The 16,539-nt window shown below is 37.2% G+C and overlaps 1 protein-coding gene across 10 annotated transcripts in view; it reads right to left on the reverse strand.

Moving 5' to 3' along the window:
- The window catches only part of LOC145994416 (uncharacterized), a 574,460-nt gene that overhangs the window by 96,743 nt on the left and 461,178 nt on the right, over positions 1–16,539 (reverse strand). The window lies entirely within an intron of this gene.

The raw sequence follows: 16,539 nt of genomic DNA on the forward strand, positions 1-16,539 counted from the left end.
CTGTTTTACCTGTGTGGAAGCGAAAAATCAGGCGAAGCCAGGCCGGCTCGGTAGCTCAGTGGTTGTCGACCTCCGTGGCGCAGAGCGCGCTACAACTCCAGGGGTTCCGGGTTCGAGTCACGGCTAAGGCATGGGTATTTGTGTTTGGCAGATGATAAGAAACTGTAACAATTGAAAAGTGTAAAAGTGAGAACAAGTGTGAATGGTGGAGGATACCTCCATGTAGGGGGTATTCCTTTTAAAAATTATATATATATATATATATATATAAAAAAAAAGTGGTAGAGCAATGGAACGGAATGCCAGGGACCCTGGTTCGAGTCCTGGTCGAGCCTGCATTTCTCGCTAACAGTTCTACGTAGCGCATCTCCTCTGTGTGCCTAATTTAATGTAGCTTTTTTTCTTGTTTTCCAGTCTCCCCCGCTGAACCCAACAGACTGAATGAAAAGCTTAATGTGAAAATGAATTAAATGTACCCCTACTGGGAAGCGAACCGACAACACCTTGCTCATTTGAAATTGATTGATTGATTCGGTTAATTTTACTTCCCTTTTCTGCTACTTTTGGCTAATCACGAAGACAGAAATGAATGATGATATGATGAAAGTGATGAATGGACACTCACGAACACCCATATGCCTAGCCGGGATTCGAAACTCGGACGAAATCGATGTAGCTCTCTATCATAAATTATTATAGTGTTCCCATCTTGATTACGATTCATTTCAAAACCCTATAAATTTGATTTATGTTATTTATCGTCGCTTTTCTAACACTTTTGGCTAATCGCGACAATGAAAATGAGTTATATAATGAAGCGACACTAACAATAAACACCCATGTCGTACCTCGCTGTGCTAACCATTCCTCCAACTTTGCGATGGCTAAGGGGGTGCTTGTGCCCACAAAATTTGCTAGTTATTAAGTTTTACAATTAGTGTTACTTTTGTTAACATAGAAACAAAGAAGTGAGCAATTTTTATGATTTCGCAAATTTAACAAATATTCTTATGGGATAAAAAAATGTTGATTCTCTCCTCCCAAATTTAAGCCACAAATTCAATTGTGCTCCCCCACAAAAGTAAAGTCCCAAGTTACGCCACTGATGACTGTAAATTTATAACAAGTTACACTCAGAATCCACCCCTCCGCTCACACACTAGCACATCAAGGTATATGCAAGCATTTCTTTCAAATTTCTCTTGAAAAAAGAAAGAGTCCCCCTGTCCTCTGAGGCTTCGAGACTAGGAACCTCGCATCCCACCCCTCTCCCCCTCCCCTCCTCTTTGTTTTCCGAACAAGTATCCTAGTTCTGTTTACTTCGCTAACTTTGTCCCACTTAGCAGAAAGTTGGAGACCGGCTTCCCATCTTCTTCCGTGGTACGAAGTTGAGATTGTTCTCAACTGCAGATCTCATAGATTCTCATCTGTTCTTCATCTTTTCCTGGAGTTCGAAACTTGGGAAATCCCGGAGACCTGTGTTTCTGCATTTGTCAAAACACTTTAAGAGTTAATGGTGACGTTTCAAGTTATCTAAGACCTCTAACTATGCCTTCCGAGGACTGTTTTCCGGTTATGAGGACTTCCGAGATGGTTTATATCCTTGTGATGAAAAAAAAGACTCTGGTATTTTCTCATGAGAATGGTTTGTGTCTGCCTCTATCTTTCTGATGTGCGTTGAGAGGTATCGAAATACATTACTACGGACATCTTAAACTTTACTCTTTTTAAAATACCAATTGTTTTTACCAAATACTGGAATTTCATTATATTTGTCGCATTTCACAAATTAGAATTTCATTATACTGTATTTACAGCATTCCACAAATTGAAATTTGATTATATTTATAGAATTCCAAAAATTGAAATTTCATTATACTCTATTTACAACATTCCACAAATTGAATTTCATAGCATTTACAGAATTCTAAAACTGAAATTTCATTACCCTGTGTTTACAACATTCCACAAATTGAAATTTCATTATATTTGCAGAATTAAATAAATATTAAAATTTCATTATACTGTATTTACAGCATTCCACAAATTGAAATTTGATTACATTTACAGAATTCCAAAAAATTGTTCACTATATTTACAGAATTCCACAAATTTAAATTTCATTATTCTGTATTTACAACATTCCACAAATTGAATTGAAAATGTCACTATATTTACAGGGATATGATATATTCTATAAACTTCTGAAAAATGTTCCACCCGAATACTTTCAATGATTTTAAATATAGTTCGGTCCAATTTCCGCACTCTTTTCTGCAATTTTCTATTTCATTCAGCATCTCAAGCCTTAATATTCGTACTATTATTGTCACAAAATTTACGTTACATGAGGAATTTGAAATTGAAATTGACCCGAAATGAATTAGTTCGGATCATATATATATATATATATATATATATATATATATATATATATATATATATATATATATATATATATATATACATATATATATATAATTTGAAAAAATATCCATGTATAAATTATGATATAACTCTCGCACGTATCATCCGTTGTTTTATGTTGATAATACAAAAAGTGGAATTTGAACAGAATGGAAAATGGTTTAAAATTTGCTGAACAGAAATCACTTTAATATTGATATGAATTTTCTACAACGAAGAAAAATCAAACAGAATCCAAACTCGTGACTACACGTTCTTTCAAAGTACGAAAAAATTAAAATAGTTTTCGCAAAGGATACCAGAGAATGCAAATAAATATGATATCTTTTCGCTCTTCCTTGTACATACATGAATGTACAGTTCCTTCAGTGAACAGATATTTGGGGAGGTTGGTTATTATTATAAATTAACATACAGGAGACCTCAAAAGGATAATGTTGAATTCATTAAATTAGGATCTGGTGTGCACTAGGTACGTGATCACATATCAGATAATATTATCTCTCGTTTTTGGACATTTTGAATGAAATTACATAATTTCAGAATTCTAAGCACTTTGTATGAGAAAAAAGATACCGCGACGAAAATTATTCACCTCTTTGCGGAATTTTTCCGGCAAAAAAGGGCTCGGTGATGAAAGTCTCTTTTATATATCACAAATGGCGCCTCTTGTGTTTACCGAAGATTACAGTAGCCCTCCTCCCTTCCCAACGTCCAAAGTAAATATTAACTTACCTTCTGCGAAATGCCTGTTAAACATTTGCTATCATAACAGGCACAGCAGAAATATCAGAGCCGAAAGGAGAGGGAGAAGAAAGAGAAAGGGGGATGGAAGGGGAGGGAAGGATGTGGAGAGGAAAAAAAGTGAGCATTACGAGTATTAAATGATTCTTAAATCGTTCCTTTCCGTTTCCTTTCAGAGGCACAAAAGAGAGAGAGAGAGAGAGAGAGAGAGAGAGAGAGAGTCTCGTCGAATGTACAGCCAAGAGATGAGAATCAGTGGCAAAGAAAAGAGAGGCCCAAAAGAGATCTCGTCAGAGAAGATTTTTTAGCTTGTTTAAAGAGCCGTGAAGATAAACGTTGTAAAGTGGACAAGAAAGGAGGAGTTAAATATAATTTTTGGATCTGTCGGCTTTAGTTCAAACTTCTATTTGTCTTTGTGCGGTAAAAATGTTTAACATTTGAGACTTTTTTTTTAAAAAAATGGTGCATTATAAAGTGACCATTTAAACAAAATGTAAAGCTTGCATAGTCCCATACAAACATAAAAACACTGAACTATTATATGGACTCGGGTCATTCAAGGGTATCGAGAAAACTGTGCAACCTATAATTGATACAACCTATAACCAACTAATTGAAGAGGGGTGTAAGATACTCCAACATTATCCCCTCTTTCACGAAGTCACCCTGGACTGAATGTTTGAACGCTATGAATGATCTGGCGTCTGGATCTGGAAACAGTATAATTCTCTGCGGTACTTGAGATGTGTCTGTGAATATCCTTTCATCCATATCATATACCATCCATCTGCATCGACGCAATTAGCCAAAAGAGACAGGAAAGCAACTTAAAATAAACGAATTCACAGACTAATTAATGCAATCCGTAATGTGTATGTGAACGTCTCAACAGACTACATCGTTTGAATTAATGAGAATTAAATACATTATCACAACATTATACGAAAGTTTAAAGAAAGAGTTTTAATGAGTCATTTCTTTATTGAAATTCTTTTATTGGAGGAATATAATTATTACCGCTTACATCTAAAGAGAATACCACCTAGAATAGTACGAAAGTTAAATACAAATCGTAATTATTTAATTATATTTTTTGAATAATTGCTTCTGTTGCATTAACTGGCAGAATATAATTTACTTAGTTCTTTATCTGACATATATGGAATGGTAAGCTACCTCCCTAGAGAAAAAAATCGAATTTTGAATATAAATTTTGTACCAAAAATCCCATTCTTGCATGTTGTCTTTAAGATATTGTAAGTCTCATATTATGTTGCATATTTCATTGTAATTTTAAATATATGAATGATATGCTGGAAAGTACCCAGTCGGATTAGAAATATCGTATTGTAACATATATTGTGTATTAGTTGATAATGTCTCGGAATTGGTTTCGGAAAATTCATGTAAACTAGAACTAGATTGGTAATTCTATATTAATTTGAGTTTTATTCTTTTATGAGATTTCGTCAACATGACGACTGGGAGTTATAATGTTTTTCCGAATGAGAGAATCTCTCTGGCTATCCCCACGATGCTCAAGGAACAAGAATTGAGCCACGGAAAAGAACAAAACAAGATTACATTAATGGATACTGCAATTCGCACGACTGTTTGGTTGATTGTCTTTTTGTTATTTAGCGTCTCTTTTCTGCCACTTTGACTAATCGCAACGATGAGGATGAGTGATGATATGATGAATTCGATGTAGGGACACTCACAAAGAACACGCATGCCCAGGCTGGGAATTCGAATTCTGGACCCTAGCATCCTAACGCGCTGTGCTAACCACTTATTTTTTTATTATTATAAAAAGGGAAACCCCTAAGCGACAGTCCTCCCCGCACATCAAACTCATATCAATTGATCTCAATTCTTTTTTTCATTCAGTTCGGACGTACAAAAACATCAATGTCTTACCCGGGATTCGAACCCGGAACCCCTCACGTCGTAGCGCGCTGTGCTGCTCCGCCAAGGTGGTTGGCCTGGTACGATTTTATCACCATTAAAGCATACGGTGCCGTGTACTAAGATTCAAGATCCAAGGTGCTTTTACTTTTCTGCAGTTTGCGCAATGATAGAACTGGCATTTAGTTCGCCAACAGATAAATAGTTCATGAGGACCCTTAGAGATATACACTACAATACATTCAAATATATCGGGTCATATACCATTCCAGGATATACTTTCCTATAGAGGGAACCAAGCCAATGAAGCCAATTACGAGTTCAGTATTCTTAAAGCTAAGTTTCTATTAAAAATTATACACTAAAAGATGAAAATATACACTAAAGCCGAAACAATACATGAAGATGTTACTGACAATAAAATGATCATTTGTTCTGAAAGATTACAGTTCTATTGTAAACATAAGCAACACTGGAGGATAAAGCATCCCATTCTTTAGATCGTAACCGCCACTGACGGAGAGATACGACAAATAAAGAAGAATTCTATTACGCTTTCCGCAAAAGAATCCCTACACCCTTTTTTCCCTCCCTACCACGAAGCTTGTATTTTTATTCCTTCCCATTTCTTGCCGAAGAATAGGGGAGAGAGGGGGAAAAAAGTCATGTAATAGACACACAGAGCACGCCCTGAAAAATATCCCCGCTGACATTTCGGCTTATAACGTGTATCTCCCGGAAGTAGCTATATAATTTCTCCAACTGACAGTCACGGCTGTAGTAGGTGGAGATAACGGAACTGCCCGCCAGATAGCGACACGCGAGGGAGCAACAAGTAGTTTCCCACAGCATCACGGAGCGCGGGAATCCTCTCTGCAGAATGGAGATATTTGCTCTTTCAGGATTTCGCCTTCTCAAATTCCTCACTGGGAGTAGAAGGGTGTACGTGTGAACATGCATGTCAAAGGAGCTCTATATCCCTTCTACCCATTCACATATGCTACAAGAGAGATTTGCAACATCGTTTATAGTAGACAAGAAGAAATGAAAAGAAGACATCTAGAGAAGGGAAGAAATATAGAAGAAAGAGGGATAGAGAAACATAGAGAAAGAGGAATATAGAAAGAAAGAGGAGCAGAGCAAGAAGAAAATATAGAAAGAAAGAATTACAGATGGAGAAACGGAGGAAGAAAAGAAAATATATAAATTAAGAAAAATAGAGAAACAGAGAGAAAAAGAACTATGGAAAGAAATATGGAGAAAACAGAGGAAGAAATAAATATAGGAAGAAGAAAAGAAAGCAAAATATAGAAAGATACAGAAACAGAGAACAAGAGAAAATATAGAAAGAAAGAAATATAGATAAACAGAGGAAGATAGAAAATATATAAAGATAAATAGAGGAAGATGGAAAGAAAGAAAGGTAGGGAACAGAGAGAAAAAATGGAATATGGAAAAATATGGAGAACTAGAGAAAAAATACATAGCCTATAGGAAGTAAAAAAAGAAAATTAAAAATAAAGAGAGAAACAGAGGAAGAAAAACAGGAACGGAGAAAGAAAGAATGATGTAGAAAAACATAGAGAAACAGAATGAGAAAGAAATATAGAAAGATATAGGAAGAAAGAAAAATGTAGAGTGAAGGAAGTACAAAAACAGAGGGAATTAGGAATATAGAAAGGAAATATAAATATAAATATGGAAACAGAAACAAAATAAAAATATGAAAAGAAAGAAAAATAGAGGAATAGAAAACATAAAAGGAAGGACAGATAGAAAAACAATGCACAAAGGAAAGAACAGATAGACCGAGAAACGGAGAAAGATAGCGGAAAATGCACATGGAAGAACAAGAAACAGAGAAGCAAGAAGAATGAAAGAGAAAGAAAAAAATGAGCTTAGAACTCTTAAATAATAGACAATCTTGTTGTCTACTAGTGGCACGATCGAAAGCTAAAAAAATAAGAACAAAACTGGAGCTGGAAATTCCTAGCTGCTGAAATACTTAGTTCACTTCTCGGACACGTGGGGGAGGGGGGAAGATGCTTGTAAGGATCAACATGGGGCCGCCTCGAGCGCTGGGGAAACTAATTTTTCATTAAATTCATTTAGTATTCGAATTGCACTAAAACTACTTAAAGATCCTTATTTGCACCGTTAAAAAATCGCGCCGGGAAAGATAAACAAGACGAACTCACTCTGCTTGCAAAGTTCTGTATGCAAGCAAAGTAGGTCCGTAACAAAAACGCAACGTGTGACCTTCATAAACGCCATTGCGGGTGCTTTACCATGCAATTTTGTGGCCACTCGCAGCTTGTGCCCTATGCGGAGGCGTCCTTAGCAACCACACAAAACACGGTGGAAACCTTCATCGGACTCTCCCCTCTGCGAAACCAGTAATTACCTTGCAAAATACCCCCTGCGACATCTGGGAGCCACACGTGTAAACTATGCAACGGAGAACTCCTGGCGAAGATTTCGTCTCTTCCGGACTTTCCCTAAACGGCTTTACGCATTTTTACAATCAACAGGCTTACTTGGAATGAAGAGAGATTGAATGAGAGTGTCCGAACATACTTTGAGAATGGTGTCGCAGATCAGTCTTGAACCCTTGGACTGGAAGCTAAAACCTTTCGGATTGTACTTCGATTGCAGCGCCAGTTTATCAGTAGATAAAACTAAGAACACGTGGTTTTTAAAAGGTTATAAACACTTACTTTTCACCATAGGAATCACATCGCATTGTAGAAAGTTCTTACACTTAAATTTCTACACAATACAAGAACTACACCCAACACGTGGCTGACTTTCGACTTCCATGATTTTAAACAATTGAACAAGCGAAAGAGAGTGCATTGTCGCCTACTGCATGCTGCGGGCTCGATTGCTTGTTTAATTGTCCCTTTTCGGACTGCACTAGGTAACGTTACTTCCGACAAGACCCCTACTTCAAGCTGCTTTTGGACCTCACGAACACAGCATATGTGCATGCCTAGGTCGGCTCAATATTTTTGAAATCGTTAAGAGATGGCACGTCAGGGTAGTGACTCATAAACAGAGGGGTACTTGGTATCCTTCAAATTTTGCGATGGAATATAGCACCTACTAAAGTCATCCATCAATATTATATACTCCTGCACCCCCATAATTAGTCTAACAAGTCTAAGATGCTACTGGTGGAGTAATTACATTTATATAATGCATAAAGTTTATATTCGTCGGACAAGAAGCCCTGTGTTTTCGGAAAAACTGATGGGGTTATATCTTAAAGTGATCGTGAATAAATCCTCTCAATACAAAGAGCTACGTTGGCTCAATTGGTATTCCCGGGGTGTGTAACCTAAATTTTTCGGCCCTCTCCTTGCTCTGGGGTTAATGGGCACCTGGGGGTAACAGTGGAGGTGCTGATAACATCACCTCAAAAGTGGCCGATATCGAGAATGCGTGCAGTCCTATCTCCACATACCATTGTCTTAATAACAAAATAAAGCATATTTTAAAAACACTAAGTTGCTGACCAAGGCAGTTTATTAAGATAAAAACACTTAACAGGTAACGTTTCAACCCTGTATCAGGGTCTTCCTCAGACGAAGAACTAAACTATTTTTTTTTGTCTCAGGAAGGCCCTGATACAGGGTTGAAACGTTACCTGTTAAGTGTTTTTATCTTAATAAACTGCCTTGGTCAGCAACTTAGTGTTTTTAATATGGAAACAAGGCTTAATTATATTACAAAAGCACATTTTGTATTCGAATTTTGGATTGTAATTTACGTCATGTAAGCCTAATTTCGAAATCCATTGTTTAGACCCGGTGGAGGCACATAGTGATTCGGATCCCACTTTAAACTGTAGGTCCAGTCCCGATTAGTCTTACTGTGCATAAAGTGGACTAAAAAGCACCAACTCAAACCAAACCATTTTTTAGATTTATCTTAATTAGCTTTTCTGCCACTTTTAGCTAATCGCGAAGATGAGGATGAGTGATGATACAATAAAATTGATGAAGGGACACTTTCAAACACTGATGCCCAGACCGGGATTCGAACCCGGGACCCCTGACACCATACATCAATTTAGACAACAGAAAATAAAGCGCATTTTGCATATTAATTTTGGTTTGCAATTATGTATTGTAGCCTAATGCATTTTATTTATCTAGGTGAGCCTGTAGTTTAAGGCAAATTGCCATTTTTCACAATTGTAAGTCCATATTAACTCCATATTTTGATTAAAATAGCCATATATATATTTACGTAACTAGTACTTTTTTGGTAAACAAAAATCCGTTCCTTGCAAATCACATAAGGTACACGGAATTGACTTTTCAAACTTTCATCCACTTTAAAATCAGTGATTGACAAGGGAAGGCAATGAAAATGTCCTCTCCGCCTATATATTTTATCCTCCAATCACAAGCCCTAACATCTTTACGTCCGCTGATGTATTAAATACGGCCTCCAATGTGCCATCGCATGGCAGAGGTCGCAATCACTCAACGTTGCAGTTGACAATTATTTTTCATGAGTGTCGCAACGGGCAAAGCGCTCGGGAAGGAAAAGAGGCGAATTTTTATTACTCCGAACTTCCGCTAGGGCTCCGATGAGCTAGCTTGATTTCGGCGATCAGCTAGAGGTAATAAAACCAAGTTTTATAAGATAGTTCGTTTAAAAGGGGGGCAAGTGGGGACGACAGAGGGAGAGGGGAAGAAGCGTAACGTTTCAAAAACAAAAGAGAAATGATCCCCGAAAGAGATTGACCCTTCGGAGGTAAACAAAGTCAACTCTCTCCCTCTTTTTTAGTTCCCTTAATATAATCCCAAATCCAGCCTTCTTCTAAACTCTTCTCCTATTCCATCCACTCATATCGCGGGGACCAAAAGCGAAAAACTTTTTCCAAGACGAGGTTTAAGGAAAGAAAAGGGAAAAAAATATCCGCGAATACTGCGCCACCTGGTTGGATAGGAAAAGTTAGAACTGGTAAACAATAACTGACAGTCTGAACTGTTTGTCTGAATGAAATAAGTGGAAAGGAAGAGAAGTATAGAAGGGAGCAAAAATTGAGAATATATAATGTGGCATGAGGATATCTTTCGCGGCTTCATATTGTTCCATCTTATTAACTCCAGAGTTATCTATTGAGAAGTTTCGAACTATCGAGTCTTCATGAACCACTCTGCACCACGAGTGAACAATACCGAGTACCGCCTGTGGCTGTATGTGCAGTGTGTCCGAGATTTCCCCGTACCCCTACTTGCATGTATCCTGTTGCGACTGTGTTGAAAATTGGCCGGTATTCGGTTGCTTGGGAATGATTTCGTTTTCGTGGTTGGCATCCCTACTCTGAGGGTCACACGGAACCGATCGAATTAGTATGTTAGTTGTTGCGCCATGGCTGATGTGAGCGGACATAGTCACAAAGCTGAGGAGCGGCTAGTGACGTGTGTGTGAGTGCACGTACGACAACGCACAAGTTCACAAGGTTATAATGTAAATAAATATACACATATAATAACTAATATGCCATGTACGTATATACAATATTAGCCAAATTATTGGACTCATTGTAAAAAAGAGCACATTTTCTTGTTTTGAAAGTGTTCTAACTAAACCAATTTAACGATTATTATTACTTTTAATGGGATTAAACTGTTTGTCTGCTTCGATATAATCTTGTTTCCCACAATCCTTTCTGTTACTGTGTTCCAAGAATAGATGGCAGCACGGTTCTTTGCACATTCGCAAAAAGGCCTGGAACAATATGTACATTGTTTACCGTGTTATGTATGCTATTTGTTTGGTTATAACAAAGGAAATAATATTAATTCCGACCATTGTAAGGTTGTTCTTTATTTGTATATCTGGAGAAATGTCATTTCATAGACCACATGCTTTGAAGTTTAGAAATAAGAGTGATAGGGGAGTTGTACAGAAGCAGTGATTAACATGGGCTCGAAAAGAGCCGAAGGTGGTCATACGAAGTACTGGCAGTACCTGCAGTGTGCATAACAATGCAGTGTGTATCACAAAACATAAAATCTGTCAACGTTTTCTACATAAAGTGAGTTTATCTCTGTTTCATTTTTTCAACCAATGAGTCCAATAACTTGGCCAATACTGGTCAGTGACCCTTCGTCAATTTCATCACTCATACTCATCGTCGCGATTAATCACAAGGGGCAGACAAGCGACGTAAATAACTTAATTCAATCAATCAATGAATGAAAATCCGGTACTTGATCCTACCATGATGCTTAATTTGTTTCTAGCATGGTGCCAAAAGGAAGGATGATCAGCATGAAACGGAACACTTTGTTTAGAAAAAGAAGCTATAACATATGCAAAAATAACCTTTAACCCTAATTAGACCTACATAGTAATCTGACTGTCTGCAGGAACGTTTTAAAATATAGAAATATAAAATAGTGTAGGTGTGTACGGGTGTTACAACTTAATCATTGACAGTAAAATAAAAGAAGAGCAAACTAATTGAGATGATCAAGAGTAATAGCGTTTCAAGGGGAAATAATGTGCTGCTCATTTATTATAAAATTTTATAAATATGACCTGCAACATTAACAAGAAAAGTTGGTAAATGTCTGTTATATCGGAGACACATTTCTAACGCATATTTTTAGTTTCAAATGGTTCGTACTTGCCAATTGTGTATTGCGGAACCTATTTCAAGGTGCCATTATGCTTTTTACACGAAAATAACTTCGATTTTTCACATTACGAGTAATTCTTTTGGTTTTTTTCTTCCGTTGCGGAACATAGAATATTTCGCGGACAGCTGTGGATCATCACGCGTCGTGCTTGTGTTTTGTCGATTTGGAGTGAGCATGCAGTGTTGCAACCTTCTTAACCGAAAAATACCTACTTTCGTGTTCATTATGTCATCACAAACCATTGACGGATAGCTCCAAAAACCATTCCCGATAGCCCCAAAAACCATTCACGATAGCCCCAAAAACCATTCACGATAGCCCAAAAACCATTCACGATAGCCCCAAAAACCATTCACGTTAGCCCCACGAACCATTTCCGGCAAGGGTAGGTTAGATTGGGTTAGGTTAGATAAGCATTGTTAAAAAAATAAAAATAAAAAAAATTCTGGTAAAAGAAAGGCACGTTTGGAAACACTTCTTCCTCTCGGGAGACTGCGTGGCTTTCGACACTCGCGCCATCTGCAGGTTCATAATGGAAACAACGGCATAATGTTGTCGCTTCGCACAAAAGGCTACTTTATTACATCAAAAGTGCTTATTTTCTGTTGTGCAGCATTCCATAGTGACAAAATACCTACACGAAGTTTGATAAATGCAAACAGAAACTCATTTCCGTACGTAGTTTCTCCTGTAAATTTGAAGAAAAGTGTCTCCGATATAACAGACATTTACCGAAAAGTTCTCGTAACCTGTGCTGTAATTTATGATTTAGGCATAGTTAGTATTTAGTAACTTAACGGAAAAGTTGTCACACTTATTGATGTGTTTGTACAGTAGATGCGTAGCAAGTATAATTACATAAAATGCGTGACACCTACATTTCAATTCGACAAAAATTTAAAGAAAAAATTGTCAAGTTTGTTAACAACAAAACATAAAATAGAATTACAAATTCGAGGTAGATTATGATCTGTCATAAGAGCGTACCGACAATGTGGCATAAGGGGCCGAATTCTGCCCTCACCTTGGACTTCAATTCCCGGATGAAAACAATTTAATTCCATATATTTTACTTTTCAAAACAGAACTCAAAATGACGTTCCTTTCTTTAACACTATTTTAAACGTTTAGGGTAAAGGTATATGACAGCACTCCCTTAAAAAAATACTGTATGATGGCTTAAGAGAGGGGGAGTGGGGTTACATTGTGATATATGCATTCTTGTAGAGAAATACTCACGTAAGCACTAGTTGAAACACATGCATATACTTGTTCAGTAGGATGAAATATTACTAGGGTAAGCCCCGTGCAAGAGGATTATTAGCTTCGGCATTTAGCCATCCGTAAATTACAACCTGTAAGTCTGGATGGCAAAAGTCGCCGTGATGAATGGGTGGGGAAAAGGGGTTAGCGGAACTGCAACGCTATCTGGCGTGGAGCTGGATTCTTGGCGCCAAATGTTGTCCATTGACTGAAAGCCAATCACCAAAGCAACTACGACGGTGTCCCGACAAGACTTAGTAGCGACAAAACGTACCACCCAGAGAAATAGATACCTGTGAAGGATCCACTAATAACTTCAAAATATTTACTCCGCGACAAAACGTACCTCTTCCGCGTATGTACGAGGCGAAGAAAAGGGTTCGAGAGGAAGACAAGCCAATTACCAAGATTTACAACGATACTCTAGGCAACCTACACGACAAAGGTTACGTTAGGTTAGGTTAAGTTAGAATAAGTTAGGTAAGGTTGTTTATGTTTGTGATGGATGGCTCGAGATACACTCTCAAACCCCCGAACCAGCGAAGCTAACTCTTTTCTTTGAATAGTTTGTTGCAAAACGCGGAAATTCCAATAACTATATAGCTATATATACATTATATAGTAATTTTGCCAGTTCAAAGCCTGGATAAAGTGTAATGGAAATCAGCAAAACTAGAGAAAATCGAAAAATCGTAATTTCGGAAAATGATTTTTGATGCGGTCCCATCAAGTGGTACGTTTTGTCACATCGCAAATATTTTGACACTCATTAGAAGACCCTTCGCAGGTAGCCGCCCAGGTGGTAGGTACGTTTTGTCGCTTTTCGCGATTGCTTTAAAGAACTCAGGGTAAAATGGGGCTGCTTCGAGTATTTTCTCTTACGAAACTACAGGAAGTTCACAGAAGGAGCTGATGGGGCTACAGTCCCTCCAGAAATTTTTAAAAAATCATTTCTTTTAATGTAACCGGAAAAGAACTTTGGGAAAATCACAGTAGTAAATGCAAACTCCCTTCAAAATGACCACTTATTACAATTTTTAAACAACTTTTAAAACGAAGGTTTAAAATCGTATTACGAAATATTTTATATTGTATCCCGCCCCTACTTAGAACACGGCTTTGCGTTAGGTGTCGTCCTAATTGCGAACACTTGCTGCCTGAATAGGAATACACTCGAAGGGCTGTGTCCTAATCGCGAACACATTTTTCTGCCTTGGGACCTACAACTTTCTCTCACGCTTCCCGAGTCTATTTAACGATTTATTTTAAAGCTACTCAGTTCCGGACTTGAGACTGGTCAGTGTTTTGTTGGATCATAGAAAATTCAACATGATTAAAGTAGTAGCCAAAGTATATATAATTTAATAATAAAAGTGGGGATTATTTTTTATAGGAATACGTACTGCACATTTCTTAACTGAAAAGAGCTTCGTCATTTAATATTACAATTATTAACTTTATCTAAATTTGAAATTCAAATTTCAAAACATGACATTGTTCTTAAATATTTAGGAATACCACCGATCTCCTTATACAGTACTTGTTAGTGCTCTTCTCCAAAAAACAAAAACATATTTTTTTCTTCCGTTTTACATCTTCCAGGCTCATTTCCATTATAAGAATCATGCCATTAGACTTCTCTGCCTCAGCCTTTAAGCTTTATATAAGGTCTTACACTTTCGAAAGCGACTACCTAGCTCACTTTTGATTTTGCTGTTCCATCCCTCCACTACATTACTTGTCCGGTGCTTCCTGTTGAAGCAGTTTCACATCACTTAAGGCATCAAGGGTTATCAAGTCGTTAACACACGAATGAAAGTCAGATTAAGTCGACAGACTGAAAGGATGAAATGATCTTAGAAGGATTTACAAAGCAGAAGTCAATCAGGTTGGCTATTGTTGTTAGTCAAACTAGCTGTCTCTCTGCGTCACTACATTATCTGGTTTTGAAAAGAAGTTTTCAGTTCCATGTGTTCGCAATTAGGACACGAAATTATTTATCATTTTTATGTGTTCGTAATTAGGACGATTAGGTGTTGTTCGCAATTAGGACTGCTCGCAATTAGGACACAACCAAATTCATGTGTTATACACAATTCCAGGCTTTTCCGGAAAAAAACTTTTTTTGTACCCTAAAATGACTTTGGTGACGTAAGAACATTCACTCAAGAATAATCTAAGGGAAGTTGCAGTAAGTGACAATTTCTACTTTGTTGTGCGCATGATGCAATTGGCGGGTAAAATGCGTATGTGAACTTAGCAACAAAAAGTAATGCAACAGTGTTGCAATATGCAGATATTAAACGCCTGAATACATGAAAAATATATGTTATATCAAAACGTATACTACGTATTACTTTAAATGAGAAAATGTAAGAGTTTAATATACGTATATATGACAAAGTCAACAAGGGTTACTGTAAGTCATTCCATGCGTTCAGTTGTGACAGCAACACTGCGAAACATGAAATTAATCACCTGGTCTAAGGTGGTGTAGAGGTTAACGTAGGTATCGAGATAGCTGGGAAACGAGTATTCAAATCCCGTTTTAGGAACTAATATATCCAGGCCCTACGATTTTCTCCACGATTATTTTTTTGACTATCAACTTCGATACTAATCTTTTGATCAGGGGCGTATATTCTAGGCTAGCTAGGGTCTTAGGAAGCTTATGAGTCTCAGAGACTAATATACAGAAGAAAAATCGATTGAAAAAATATCGGAATACATTTTTTCCACTTTGGAATTTTCCAAGGGACGGAGAATTTTGGATTCAACCATCCAGGGTAGATGCTTTACCATGGTAACGTGATTTTTGTTTAAAAAATGGAGGAATTGCTAAATATAAGAAAAGTGACACATGCCACGACTTCTCTCTCTCGTTGTAGGCGAATGTGGATGTTGTAAAATAATTCGTCTGCTTGTTGCGGGAATTTTATAGTAGGCAGGTCTTGTGTGTAGTGTAGTGAGTGAGTGGATTGTATTTTTGTGGTTACGGTTTAAAAAAGGTTCTAAGATGATTGAATCATATCTTAGAGCAAAGGCAAGTCAGCTTGAACAATTTGGTACAATATCTATCAAGAAATGCATCCTTTTGAATTTGAAAATTTACGCAAAAGAAGAGGACAATGTCGTTCCTGTTCAAATGACGTATTCGAGGCAAGAGGGTTTATTTTTTGTTATATTTTACACTCACATATAGGCCTACATAAATATTTCAGAAGAGTTCACTACTTCTTTTATAAAATACCATAAAATTCTTGAAACCCTTTCCTTTCCTGTTGTTCCATTAATGATACATTTTCATAATTATTTGTAAGGTTATGTATTTTAACCACAATGATACATCATTTCAAAAACTCAACAAGTTAACGAGAAAAAACCTCACATCCCCGCCAATTTTTGTCCATTCGAACACCAGGGTGTGGTGAGGTATCCAAAGTTTTTAACCAGGATACGCCACTGCTATTGATGACGTTAAAAGGCGAGGTAGAAAACACATACAAAGACGAAGAAAGGGAAGAGGGGGAGA

This window comes from Lepisma saccharinum, chromosome 1 (assembly GCF_977018435.1).
Source record: "Lepisma saccharinum chromosome 1, izLepSacc3.1, whole genome shotgun sequence".
Classification (NCBI taxonomy): domain Eukaryota; kingdom Metazoa; phylum Arthropoda; class Insecta; order Zygentoma; family Lepismatidae; genus Lepisma; species Lepisma saccharinum.